The sequence below is a fragment of the Hylobates moloch genome, unplaced genomic scaffold, assembly GCF_009828535.3.
Source record: "Hylobates moloch isolate HMO894 unplaced genomic scaffold, HMol_V3 SCAFFOLD_17, whole genome shotgun sequence".
Classification (NCBI taxonomy): Eukaryota; Metazoa; Chordata; class Mammalia; order Primates; family Hylobatidae; genus Hylobates; species Hylobates moloch.
In genome coordinates this window covers 47,835,428-47,850,133 of record NW_026652292.1, presented here as the reverse complement: position 1 = coordinate 47,850,133, position 14,706 = coordinate 47,835,428, and positions in this window count along the sequence as shown.

Below are 14,706 nucleotides of genomic sequence, written 5' to 3'. Positions count from 1 at the left end.
TCTTGCAACTATCCTAAACCCTGCTGAGCTATGATTAAGCTTTTCATTACAGTTTCATCTATAGGATAAAACAGCAACTTCAGGAAAGCTATTAAGTGCAGTAATAACTTATGCTAACAGGAAAGATTCAGTAACTTTCAGTATAAATTCTCAAGAGTCATTTTCTTTTTTTTTTTTGCCTGAAGATTTTTTGAAGCTCTATATTCCATCAGTGATTCTGCAACTGTCTCTTCCACCTGTAATTAGGTGAGTGGAAGAGGCTATGGCTTCCCTTTCCACCAGTGTGGAAATTTTTAAGTAAGGATTCTATCTGGAATGAATGTGCCAGTGCTTAAGTAGATGGATAGATACATATTCTGGTACCTCCCTGTCCCACAGCAGGAAACTACAAGACCAATTCTTCTTCATAAAAATAAGCAATATACCTATGCCAATGTGCTTGCTTTGTATCTATCTATTTACTATCTCTCTAAGAAAACACTTTTATATAAAATCTTATTTTGCAAAAAATTACTTTCAGTATTTCTTCAAAACACCTTCAGGTTCATTACAAAGGGAGCGAGGTCTTGTGAAGCATGTCACATTGCCATGTAACCCTTGCTACTTTCCTTTAGTCAAATGTAAATATTCTCCTTTAGTCAAATGTAAATATTCTCCTTTAGTCAAATGTAAATAGTGAATGCATTCTCCTTTAGTCAAATGTAAATAGTTTATTTCCTGTTTCTTGAGTAATGCTACGGAAATTACCCAAAGAGCTCAAACTTTTTTTTTTTTTTTAACTGTTCAAATCTGGACTGACATCTTAAAATACAACCTAATAGTAGCAGAAATCAGATTTTGTGTTAATTTGAAATGTACATAATTCAGTTTTACAGGAAGTTATTCAGATGTGTAAATTCTGAATAAACCTTTGTTTTGCATTATATTGTTAAGAAATTGTTCATAAAATTTGTATTCTGCTCCCTCTAACCAGTTCTGTGGGCATTTATTGCTAGTCTTGGGATTGTCAGACCTATGGATATTTCTGGCCCTTTATTTTGAACTGTTTGAGGTAAATGTCACTTCCCAGAGTTCATATGTTCTTCATCTCAGCAACTGGGGAGTGACAGTGGGGAGTAACAGTACGATGTGCCATATCAGGAGAAGAAGTTTGTGGAGGTCTGAGCTAAGTGTCTATGATTTATTGTGAAGGCTGGAAACTTCCTTGGACCTCAAGCCACTAATTTCTTTTTATAGCATAAGAAAGCTTGGCCTGCACATTTTCCCTACAGCACATATATTGACAGATAATACATTTTTATATGGGTCTGCAGACACATGAACTTCAAGGCTAATCAATGCCAAGGGCATATATAAAGAGGTATACAAACGACAGGCAAGTCAGTGGAAACCATCTAAAGAAAACTTTCTCATATTCAAAAAATGTCCTCAATAAAATACCATGAATCTTAGTGTTAACCCTGAAACCATTTACATCTGTGATGCAGAAGTCTGGCCTTAGGTTTATGTCCCATGACTATACCCAGGGTGCTTGAATGCACCTTTACTGCTATCTTGGCATTCAAGGGTTCATAAAAAAATTATGTTCAACAAAGCACCAAAGTGAAGAGGCGAAAAGACATCACACAAACATTTTTAGAAGCAATTCATCATTTACAGTGGCATCTAAACAGATATTAATTGTCCTGCAAGAAAGAACAAAGTTGTTCCTAAGTCAAAATACTGAGTCTCATGCTGGGTTATAACCTTATGCATCATTTATGTAAGTGGTGTCTAGAAATAAAATAATTGTTTGCAGGATTCTGCCACCACATACAGCCTGGTGGTTCTGACTCATTCCTCTGACTCATTGGCCCCATACTGCTCCCTTTGGATAGATTAGGCAGAGTGGTAGGATATTGACCATTAAAATAATTTTATGGGATTAATTTTCCAATTAGTGCTGGAGGAAATTTCTGATTTTTGAAATGAGACTTTCATGGTCTAACCAATGAACCACTCTGCCTTAATAAATTCACCATAAATGTACCAGAAAAGAATTCTATGAAATAGTTGCAACACTGAATAATGAAGACATTATGAAAATTTTTGGCTTAATCATTATAATTTCAAGTTTAAGGTGTAATTAATGCCATTTTTTCTGCAGTGTCACATGCAAGCTAAGTAGGGTTTAGTACCTTTTCAATGCATTAATAAAATGCTTATGATGGAATCCTTGTCAATATTTTTTCTGAAGTTAGAGAAAGGAGAATATGTTCCTTAAGGGAAGATAAATGTTTTGTTTTGTTTTGAAACCCTTGTTTAGTTAGTACTATGCTTGTAATTGTTTAATTATACCAATGTGGCTTCCATATTAAAACAGAAACTAGGCCGGGCGCGGTGGCTCACGCTTGTAATCCCAGCACTTTGGGAGGCCGAGGCGGGCGGATCACGAGGTCAGGAGATCGAGACCACGGTGAAACCCCGTCTCTACTAAAAATACAAAAAATTAGCCAGGCGCGGTGGCGGGCGCCTGTAGTCCCAGCTACTCGGAGAGGCTGAGGCAGGAGAATGGCGTGAACCCAGGAGGCAGAGCTTGCAGTGAGCCGAGATTGCGCCACTGCACTCCAGCCTGGGCGACAGAGCGAGACTCCGTCTCAAAAAAAAAAAAAAAAAAAAAAAAAAAACCAGAAACTAGTGCTGCATATGCTTACAGGGTAAATGCATAGTCTTGTTCTTATTTTAAAAACGTAAGATTTTATTACTTGATGTTTTACATATACAGTGTATACAGAAGAACTCATGAAATGGTACTTTTGTTATTAAAACACATTTTTAAAAATTCTAAAAAAAATCTAAAGAGATGTTAATTTTCCAGCTGTCCTCAAGCTGCCGTAATATAGTGTTCCTGATAACCCTGAAAAAGATTCAATTTCACCTTTAAACAAGATGTACTCTGCTATCATGCTACCTCATATTTATTCCAGTTGAAATAAAACAAGTTGGCTAAACCTTTATCCAGAAGGAGAAAAGCTCACAAATTTAATTTATTTTTCATTTTAAAACAAATGTATTGCTAACACTTTAACATTTTTTTCTTTCTATTCTCAGTTTGCACATATGGAAAAGTGATTAAATTTTTAGGCCATTTATTTAACATATTCATTTAGCCTATGTCTACTGTGTCTCAGACACCATTCCAATACTTGAAATATATTAGATAAAATAGAGAACACTTTGCCCCTGTAGGTAAAACAGGCAAAACCCTGCGCCCTTGCACTTTTCTCTTTTCTTTTTTTCTTTCTTTTGCTTTATCGTAAATCAAAACAGGATGGAGGATTGAGACAAAGTAAATTTTATATCAATCAACAAACTCCCATTAGATGAACTAAATTTAGAACTTGAAAGTTATATCGGTCAGTACCTGGGGAAGTCATGAGAATTTAACATCACATACAGGCACACATACACACACACACACACACACACACACACACACACATATATGTTTAAAGATATATCTGTGTGTGTACATTTATTATTTTATATATGTGTGTATATATGCTTATTTAATTATTCCAAGACTACTGTACCTTTTAATATTTTTTGAAAGAAATGTATATTTTACATGATATAAAATGAAGAATTAAAATATTATCAAAATATTGGTACAGTAGTTGACATGTTTCTCTTGCTGGTTAATATCTGCTTAAGGCATACAAAATATTAAATAAACAAAATTATTTTAAAAAGTTAATACTGCCCTGCTCCTGGGATCTAATAAAATGTGACACAATCTTACTGAATTACTTCCATATTCAAAGCCTGTTTTCCTATTAATTGTTTTAAGCTCTTTGCCTACCAGAGCAAATGTCGCAAAAGCACTATTCATTTTGCTAGAGAATTCTAAATCTAGAAGCATAAATTATGGAATATTAAAATATAATTTCTTAAGAGTTATGAACACAATTATTAATATGCTGAGGATAATTAAGCCATGGGCATGTGAGAGTAGTTATTGGGTACAGGAATCATTTGTAATTTTTCTTTGCAGAGCTCATTTAATTTCTCTTTATACCCAAAAGCTAAAGCTTTGTGGGTCTAGGTGAGCACTGAGATACTCAGCAGAAACCTATTTTCAGGTAGAGAAATTTACCACTATCAAGACTTCCACATTTTTATGGTGTCAAGTACCTGTGGAGCACAGACAGACTACTGTACCTACAAAACACCTACTGCATAGGTAAAAATTCATTGCTAACCTGGGTTATAAGATTAATGCTAATGTTAAGTTCAATTATGAATCACCGAATGGTGTGTGGGTAGATTGTGGATGGAGGCTTAAGAAGGAGGGAACTGTATTTTAATGGAGGGTTGTTTTCACAATAGTGAATACACAGATTTTGATGAGAAACTGTACAATTCCATGATTTACTGTCTGTGTGGCCTGCACCAAGTCATTTAATCTCTCTGACCCCACTTCCCTCATTAGTAAAATGCAGATTAGAATCCCAGCCTTACAGAGTTGTGAGAACTCATGGTGAACTCATGTCCTTTGCAGGGACATGGATGAAACTGGAAACCATCATTCTCAGCAAGTTAACACAAGAAGAGAAAACCAAACACTGCATGTTCTCACTCATAAGTGGGAGTTGAACAATGAGATCACATGGACACAGGGAGGGGAACATCACACACTGGGGCCTGTCGAGGGGTAGGGGACTGGGGGAGGGATAGCATTAGGAGAAATACCTAATGTAAATGACAAATTGATGGGTGCAGCAAACCAACAAGGCACATGTATACCTATGTAACAAACCTGCACATTCTGTACATGTACCCCAGAACTTAAAGTATAAAAATAATAAAAAAAAGAACTTAGTACAGTGCTGTTAAATCCTTGAGATGGCTATTATTTTATGTTCAGTCAAGTTTTGCTGGCAACTATAATCTTCCTTCTCTAAGGGAAACAAGAGATGTTCAGGGGCAAGGAGGGATTTCTGTCCCTTGTAGTTATGATGGAAATGCTGATTGGATGGTAGTTAAGTCACCAAAGAATGATGACCCTTTGTTGTATTGTATAAATCTTTAGACTATGTGGCATAAAGTCCTCACCCTCAGGAAGCAGAAAAACATAGATTTGAAGTTAGACTTATCCCACTCTCTCAGAATAGCAGCGTCATTTTGACTCAATCAACCTAGAAAATGGCCAAGTCAGCCTCAGATTCAAAATTCAAATTTGTAATTTTGAAATTCCCTAATAAATTCTGAGATAATTCTCTGTATTTGCTTTTGATGGCTGTGTAACAAATTACCACAAGCTTAGTGGCTTAAAACAATTTAAGTTTAGCATCTCAGTTTCTATGGGTTGGGAATCTGGGTGTTGCTTAGCTGATTCCTGTGCTCAGGGTCTTATCCGGCTGCAATCCCGGTGTCAATTGGGGCTATGGTCTCATCTGAAGCTCGCATAGGTACTCTTTTAAGTTCATGTGGTTGTTGGCAGAATTGGGTTTTATCTTGCTGTAGGACTGAGTCCCTCAGCTTCTAGAGGCCACTCCTTTCTAAAGCAGTTCACAGCATGGTTTATCCTTCGCGCTGGTGGTCAGCAGAATCCCACTGATACTTCACCTTCTTTAAAGGTCTCATCTGATTAAGTGAACCCCACAAAGGATAATCTCTCTTTTGATGAACTCAAAGATAACTCTCTCAATTAGAAAGCTTAATTACACCTGCAAAACTGCTTTATTTTTGCCATGTAATTATGGTTGTCAGATAAAATGATACCTAGTTAAATGTGAATTTCAGGAAAACAACAAAGTGTGGTTTTCTTTTCTCTAATTACAGCACCTTGTCCTTCCAACTTTCAATAAATAGACATGCTGCTTACCTTACACTAATCTAAATTAAATGTAGCTGTTTTGTCTAGTAGACTTTGCCTATTTATCTGTTAATAAACACATTTAGTCAGGGCTCACCCTCTCTAGTTGCCATAAACCCTGCTTACTACTGTCTTATATTCATACTTTACTGTTCATTTTTCCCTCTTCCTGACTCAGTAAGCATTTGAGTTGTGATCCCTTTTCCAGTTCATTCCCCATATCTTGCTCTCTCCCTATTAGATACATGATGTGATTAGCCATGTTGACATCAACAGCCCTCAAAATCTTGAGCCCATTTCTTTCTTTCTTTGATTTTCTAGAATGCCTTGCCAGTGCTCCAACTGCTGCCATTTGCTATGAATAAAGTTACCCATCTCTATACATAGTTGCAATGACTTTGTATCTCACTAGGCTATGCATAGCTGTCAGTCATGAGATTTGGTTTTCTGGCCAGCATATGCACCACAGCAGCCTAACCCAATCATTTTTATTTTATTCATTACTCTCTCCTGAGAACAGTCCAAACAGAATAACCTTGATTTCCAAATTTTCAGCCTCAAAACCCATTCCCTTTCTTTCCCTATCTTCCTTCTTTTTCTTCTCTGAGTAAGGAAGATTATCTATCCTTGTCTCCAAGGCTAATCCTCTCCCTGAGCTCTCCTGTTGCTCTAATATGGTTTGAGGATTAGAGAAAATGCTTCTCAAATCCTGCCTTTCAAGTATCTGGCTGAAGTCTAAAATTCTACTGACAGAGCTTAATTGGTCTTAACTTGAGGTTTTGATGTGAAAATTCATATATTTCCCTGAGAGAAGCTCTTCGTGGATTATGCTTTCACAATGTTCTTCTTCAAACCTCTTCTTGGGCAATTACCACCTTGTCACATCCAGTTATCATGTGTCTATTTATACATCTAACCTCAATCTTAGTCCGTAAGTAATTCTAAGATAAGGATATGGTTTTATTTGTGCTATAATTCTCAGTATATGCTGCTTGATGTACACTTGCATTTTAATGAGTGCTTGTGGGAGAAATAAATGCCAACTTGTTCTAAGTCCTTACCTGAGAACGCATTGCTTTTTACATGTTTGCATTTTGGTTCAGAGCCATCATGGTGGTATCCAGATGAACATCTGCATTGCTTACCATGCCTTAGTAGATCAGGAGAAATTCTGATTGGGAAACAGCGATGTGCGATAATATTTTATTAAGTATTAATAATTTCAAATAATAATTAGTAGCATTTGTTAATAACTTTTTATGAGCTAGGCTATGTAATAAGTAAGAGGTTAGGAAACTACAGTGCAGGAGCCAAATCCAGCCCAGTAGCTGTTTTTGTACACTCGATAAGATATGATTTTCATATTTTTAAATAGTTGAAAAAAATAAAAAGAATAGTATTTTGCAACAAATATCCAAATTTCAGTGTCCATAAATAGAGTTTTGCATTTCTTGTATAAAATATTTGTGATTTTTTCTCCCTATTTTATATAAATAGCTATACAGTATCCTCAGTTTGCCTCTTGGTTCAAAAACCTTAAAATATTTATTATCTAGCTCCTTAGAGAAAAAAGTTTCTGACCCCTACTCCAAATGCTGGACATCTTTTTTGTCCTCATACATAATAATGCATAATCGATTGAGAAAACAACTGTCTCCACTCTCTCCATGTATCTGCAGAGACTTTCTCGAAAGTCACAGACGTCAGTCTGGTGGCTTTTGTTTTTTGAATGTATACCAGATCTGGTGGCCTTGCCAGCTCCTCTTCTGGGCTCTTGCTCATGGCTTGGTAGTGGGTGGCTGGAAGGGAAAGTGCTGAGCTGGGAGGCTGGCACAGCTGCTTTTGCAGCTTCACGTCCTTAATGCTGCAGTTTTACACCAGTAGGTCTCAGCACTTCTTAATTGTCAACTATAAAGTTCTGCAGCTGTCTCTGTCAAATTTGTCTAGATTCTCACAAAATTCCTGGGGAGGCTGAGTGGGGTGACACCAAGATACATTTTTTACTTACCTCAATAACTGTTTCTTTTTAGCTAAAGGCAGGCACAGTGTTCTTGCTTTCCCTGCTTCCAGGAGCTTCTATTCCTCTTCAAGGACATCATGGCAGTTTGAGATCGACCTCGACTCCTCTCTCTTTGTGTTTAGCTATACAAATGACAGCTTATTGAGAGCGGGATTTAAAAATTCCAAATCTCTTCGGAAGGGCTTGGGATCTTTGCAGACAAATCACATTTGTTAATGATGCCACAAGAATTATTCAAAATAAATACGTAGACTGAATACACGGGATGACTCTGGATTTTTACTAGGGCTTGTGATGGTGATGACTTAGTAACTAATCCACTCAATGGATGATCTTTAATTAAAAATGATGTTCAACTCTGTGAAAGGTTAATTTACAAAGATTACTAATTTGTTGTTACTTCATCAACTGTACTATTTCAAAAATACTGATTAACCTTTTGGGATCCCCAGAAAAAGTAGATTTGAAGATTTACATGTAAACAACATATACTTTCAGATAGTTATTGGTTGATAACCAGTAAGTGCCTAGAAAACAAGAATACCACACAACTGTTACTACAGTATAATATTATCTGTGAAGATTTGCATATTTGGGGTTTAGTCTTAGATATTTTCTGCTAAAATCCAGGTTTCATTTTCATCTTCTAAGAGGAGGCATCGGTCATATTATTCCTTCCTAGAGAGGGAGATCCAGGTAAAACTTTGTTTAAGGTGTGATATCCTCAAGACAAGCTGCCTGCTCAGGATGGAAAATGCCTTCCCACTCCTGACAGTGATTTCCTATAATGGTTCCAGATAATGGTAGCCTGCCTCTCCCAAGACTGCCTCACAAAACCACTTGGTTTCCTGGAATGTCTGTAGTGATGGCATTTTTTCCTATTATGATTTTTCTCCTACAGATTTTAATTTAGTTACAGATTTCTACATTCAAATTCCAATTTGATACAGGAAATTTTGCTAGGATACTTAATATTTTTTCAAGGAAAGCATCTCTAAGGCTTTTTTCCCTCTTTCAGTTTTTGATAACATGATCTCCTTAGAATCAGTTTCATTCCAGGTACAGTTTCTGGTTATAGTGATCTTTCCTTTCCTTGTCTGCGTATTCCCTCCTGCATATTCCCTTTTGCTATTCCCATATCCTGTTCTCTCCTCCGTCATGAGTGCCACCTGCACTGACCCTCTCCCTGTCTCCTTGGACCTGCCTTTAAACACTCCTGAAAAACTGTCATGGTTTAATTTTTGGATGATACAACTTTGAGAAGTAAGACTTCATTTCTTTTCTATTTTAGTTTTTAACTCATCATGTAGGTTAAACATTATTATTATTGGACTAGTATCTACTATAGATTTTGGAATTATTGACATTTGTGTACTTCTGATGAGTCTCTCATTATGTGATACATATTTCAGACATTAACTTGTTTAATCCTTTGAACATTTGTTGTGAAGGAGGTACCATTGTTAACCCCCTCTTACATAGAACTGAGTAGAGCTTTTGTTCAACGTGATTTCTTATCTGACCCTAAAGTCTCTGTTTTCAGTTAGTACCATATACTATATACACTAAACGGTTCTAATAATTTTCTGGTGAAGGAACATAAAAGCTTTTCAAAATCCCCAGCGTATTACATTTTTATCAAGAGAGATAAGGTACTCTCTCAAGGGCTCACTTAGGTTGGATTTCAATTTTTCTATACCAGTGTTGCTTCATTGTTCGGAAAGAGGATGGAAAAGTAAAATAAAAACTAAAGAGATCAGCGCTTTCTCTTCCTTTCATATTTCCAAGTGATCCCTGTGGGTGCCTACAGTTTTTTTTTTGTTTGTTTTGTTTTTTTACTTTAAGTTTTAGGGTACATGTGCACAACGTGCAGGTTTGTTACATATGTATACATGTGCCATGTTGGTGTGCTGCACCCATTAACTCGTCATTTAACATTAGGTATATCTCCTAATGCTATCCATCCCCCCTCCCCCCACCCCACAACAAGCCCCTGTGTGTGATGTTCCCCTTCTTGTGTCCATGTGTTCTCATTGTTCAATTCCCACCTATGAGTGAGAACATGCGGTGTTTGGTTTTTTGTCCTTGAGATAGTTTGCTGAGAATGATGTTTTCCAGTTTCATCCATGTCCCTACAAAGGACATGAACTCATAATTTTTTATGGCTGCATAGTATTCCATGGTGTATATGTGCCACATTTTCTTAATCCAATCTATCATTGTTGGACATTTGGGTTGGTTCCAAGTCTTTGCTATTGTGAATAGTGCTGCAATAAACATACATGTGCATGTGTCTTTATAGCAGCATGATTTATAGTCCTTTGGGTATATAGTCGGTAATGGGATGGCTGGGTCAAATGGTATTTCTAGTTCTAGATCCCTGAGGAATCACCACACTGACTTCCACAATGGTTGAACTAGTTTACAGTCCCACCAACAGTGTAAAAGTGTTCCTATTTCTCCACATCGTCTCCAGCACCTGCAGTTTCCTGACTTTTTAAAGATTGCCATTCTAACTGGTGTGAGATGATATCTCCTTGTGGTTTTGATTTGCATTTCTCTGATGGCCAGTGATGATGAGCATTTCTTCATGTGTTTCTTGGCTGCATAAATGTCTTCTTTTGAGAAGTGTCTGTTCATATCCTTTGCCCACTTTTTGATGGGGTTGTTTTTTTCTCATAAATTTGAGTTCATTGTAGATTCTGGATATTAGCCCTTTGTCAGATGAGTAGATTGCAAAAATCTTCTCCCATTCTGTAGGTTGCCTGTTCACTCTGTGGGTAGTTTCTTTTGCTGTGCAGAAGCCCTTTAGTTTAATTAGATCCCATTAGTCAATTTTGGCTTTTGTTGCCATTGCTTTCAGTGTTTTAGAACTGAAGTCCTTACCCATGCCTATGTCCTGAATGGTATTGCCTAGGTTTTCTTCTAGGGTTTTTATGGTTTTAGCTCTAACATTAAGTATGTAATCCATCTTGAAGGCAAGAAATAACTAAGATCAGAGCAGAACTGAAGGAAATAGAGACACAAAAAACCCTTCAAAAAATCAATGAATCCAGGAGCTGGTTTTTGGAAAAGATCAACAAAATTGATAGACTGCTAGCAAGACTAATAAAGAAGAAATGAGAGAAGAATCAAATAGATGCAATAAAAAATGATAAAGGGGATATCACCACTGATCCCACAGAAATACAACAATCAGTGAATACTATAAACATGTCTATGCAAATAAACTACAAAATCTAGAAGAAATGGATAAATTCTTCGACACATACACCCTCCCAAGACTAAACCAGGAAGAAGTTGAATCTCTGTATAGACCAATAACAGGCTCTGAAATTGAGGCAATAATTAATAGCTTACCAACCAAAAAAAGTCCAGGACCAGATGGATTCACAGCTGAATTCTACCAGAGGTACAAGGAGGAGCTGGTACCATTCCTTCTGAAACTATTCCAATCAATAGAAAAAGAGGGAATCCTCCCTAACTCATTTTATGAGGCCAGCATCATCCTGATACCAAAGCCTGGCAGAGACACAACAAAAAAAGAGAATTTTAGACCAATATCCTTGATGAACATTGATGCAAAAATCCTCAATAAAACACTGGCAAACTGAATCCAGCAGCACATCAAAAAGCTTATCCACCATGATCAAGTGGGCTTCATCCCTGGGATGCAAGGCTGGTTCAACATACGCAAATCAATAAACGTAATCCCGCATATAAACAGAACCAATGACAAAAACCACATGATTATTTCAACAGATGCAGAAAAGGCCTTTGACAAAATTCAACAATGCTTCATGCTAAAAACTCTCAATAAATTAGGTATTGATGGGACATATCTCAAAATAATAAGAGCTATCTATGACAAACCCACAGCCAATATCATACTGAATGGGCAAAAACTGGAAGCATTCCCTTTGAAAACTGGCACAAGACAGGGATGCCCTCTCTCACCACTCCTATTCAACATAGTGTTGGAAGTTCTGGCCAGGGCAATTAGGCAGGAGAAGGAAATAAAGGGTATTCGGTTAGGAAAAGAGAAAGTCAAATTGTCCCTGTTTGCAGATGACATGATTGTATATCTAGAAAACCCCATCGTCTTAGCCCAAAATCTCCTTAAGCTGATAAGCAACTTCAGCAAAGTCTCAGGATACAAAATCAATGTACAAAAATCACAAGCATTCTTGTACACCAATAACAGACAAACAGAAAGCCAAATCATGAGTGAACTCCCATTCACAATTGCTTTGAAGAGAATAAAATACCTAGGAATCCAACTTACAAGGGACATGAAGGACCTCTTCTAGGAGAACTACAAACCACTGCTCAGTGAAATAAAAGAGGATACAAACAAATGGAAGAACATTCCATGCTCATTGGTAGGAAGAATCAATATTGTGAAAATGGCCATACTGCCCAAGGTAATTTATAGATTCAATGCCATCCCCATCAAGTTACCAATGACTGTCTTCACAGAATTGGAAAAAACTACTTTAAAGTTCATATGGAACCAAAAAAGAGCCCACATTGCCAAGTCAATCCTAAGCCAAAAGAACAAAGCTGGAGGCATCACGCTACCTGACTTCAAACTATACTACAAGGCTACAGTAACCAAAACAGCGTGGTACTGGTACCAAAACAGAGATATAGACCAATGGAACAGAACAGGGCCCTCAGAAATAATGCTGCATATCTACAGCTATCTGATCTTTGACAAACCTGACAAAAACAGGAAATGGGGAAAGGATTCCCTATTTAATAAACGGTGCTGGGAAAACTGGCTAGTCATATGTAGAAACCTGAAACTGGATCCCTTCCTTACACCTTGTACAAAAATTAATTCAAGATGGATTAAAGACTTAAGTGTTAGGCCTACAGTTTTTTAAAGTGAGTGTATCCCCTATTTATGCCTGCTCCTATTAGATGAAGTAAGAACTTTGAGATTCATTGTCTTCCTAAAACTCACTGATCCCTCCCACGCTTTTGCTTCTGACTCTAATATTGCTTTCCTATAATTTTCCTTGTTTAAATATTTATTAAGCACTTTGACTAATAAAATACTATTGCAGAGTCATTTTGGAGCTGTGCTATTCAAGTGTTAAAAGTCAACCGCCATGCCTTGAGGGAAGTGTGGCATGAACAGAGTTCTTGACAGAAACATCAAAATCAAGTTCTGGCCCTCTTGCCAACAGCAACATGGTTAAGAGTTTACTTTTAGTGAGTACTTACTATGTGCCAGGCACTATTTCAACCACTTTGTGTATAGTTCACTATTCAGTACTCAGAACAATCCAACATTATTATTATTGCTATGTTACAGATCCTGAACCTGAAACTCAGAGAGGTAACTAACCTACCCAAATTTACACAGATAACAAGTGATGGGCAAAGCTCTATGAGTTTTACCAATTCATTTTATATCCCTAGATTTCATTTTTTCACTGGTAAAATTGATGGACTTCAGTAAATAATTTCTAAGGCCCCTTCCGTTTCTAAAGTTGATTGATGTCTTCCCCTAGCAGCTTTATTTTAATATTCTATTTTTTAAGACAGGAAAGTCACATAAGTTTTATCTCTATCTATTTACAAATCCATTCTCTTCCTCTGGCTTTTCTTCTTCTGAGACTTGTTAGCACTAAAGAGTATAACTTTATTCTCATGGTTACTAACACAGTCCTGACACCAGTGAGTCCTTGAGTAAAATCGATATTTTTATTTCCTTTCTTCAACCTCCAACACAAAGTATAGCATCTGGCCCATGGTAGGTACTCATGAAATGTTGAACAATATGAAATATTGAAATGAAATGAAAACATGAAATTTTGAACAATACATATATTTTTGTGTTTATGCATCTATTATATTGTATCTTGTTTTGCTCATTGAACTATGAATTCACTGAGGACTTTATGCTGACAGTTGAGTTGGAAATAGGGCAATGATTAGATCTAATTTGCCAAAACTTAATTTTGAACTATCAAACCACAGCCCATTTTCATCTTGAATCTGAGTGCCAAAAAGGAACACTATGCAGTAATTTCTCTGCATTTCAGCATTTTGTATAATCGGGGCATTTTGGGGATCTTGCTGCCTTTAAGCACGTTTGCAGATGGAGACATTAATCTTTTCCAAGCAGATTACCAGAGAATTTTCCAAATTCTGGATATTTTATAATTTGTTGCAAGGTTTACTGGGAGGAGGGGAGGAACATGAAATGGAAGTGAAAAGTTTAAGGTGCTAATCATCAAATTCCTTATATTCCTTAATTTTTAAATATGAATACAATATTTGAAATCCCAGTTTAAAAGGTGGTACCAAGAAGAACTAACATGAATCAAAAGAGTTTATTTTCCTTAGAAAAAGAGTAATTCTTTTACATAAATAATTAATATTCAATGGAGTTGTCATATATAATTTCATCTTTCCATTTTTTTCTCCCTGTTTTGGTGTCATTCACTGCCAATAAGAATTGTTAATATTAAAGTTGTGCTTGTTCAGCATTTTTCCCCTGCTGCCTACTTTTTATGAACTGAAGAATTTTACAATAAAATTCATATTTGACATTATTAAGCCTTCATTCCTCATAAATCCTGCTGGCTTTCTGTTTGCCTGTTCATACATTCACAGATTAGGTTAATGAATAAGCACAAAACTTCAAGTGCAACTTCTCTTTGCAATTTAAAAAGTGACATTTTTTTCAAATAATGAAAATGAATTCAATGTATTCAAAATGAATACACAGAAATTTTGTTCCTCATCTCTTTGTTGACAGGTTTCTAATGCTTATTCTTAACTCTTCACTGGATGTGACCTAATCAATCCACTA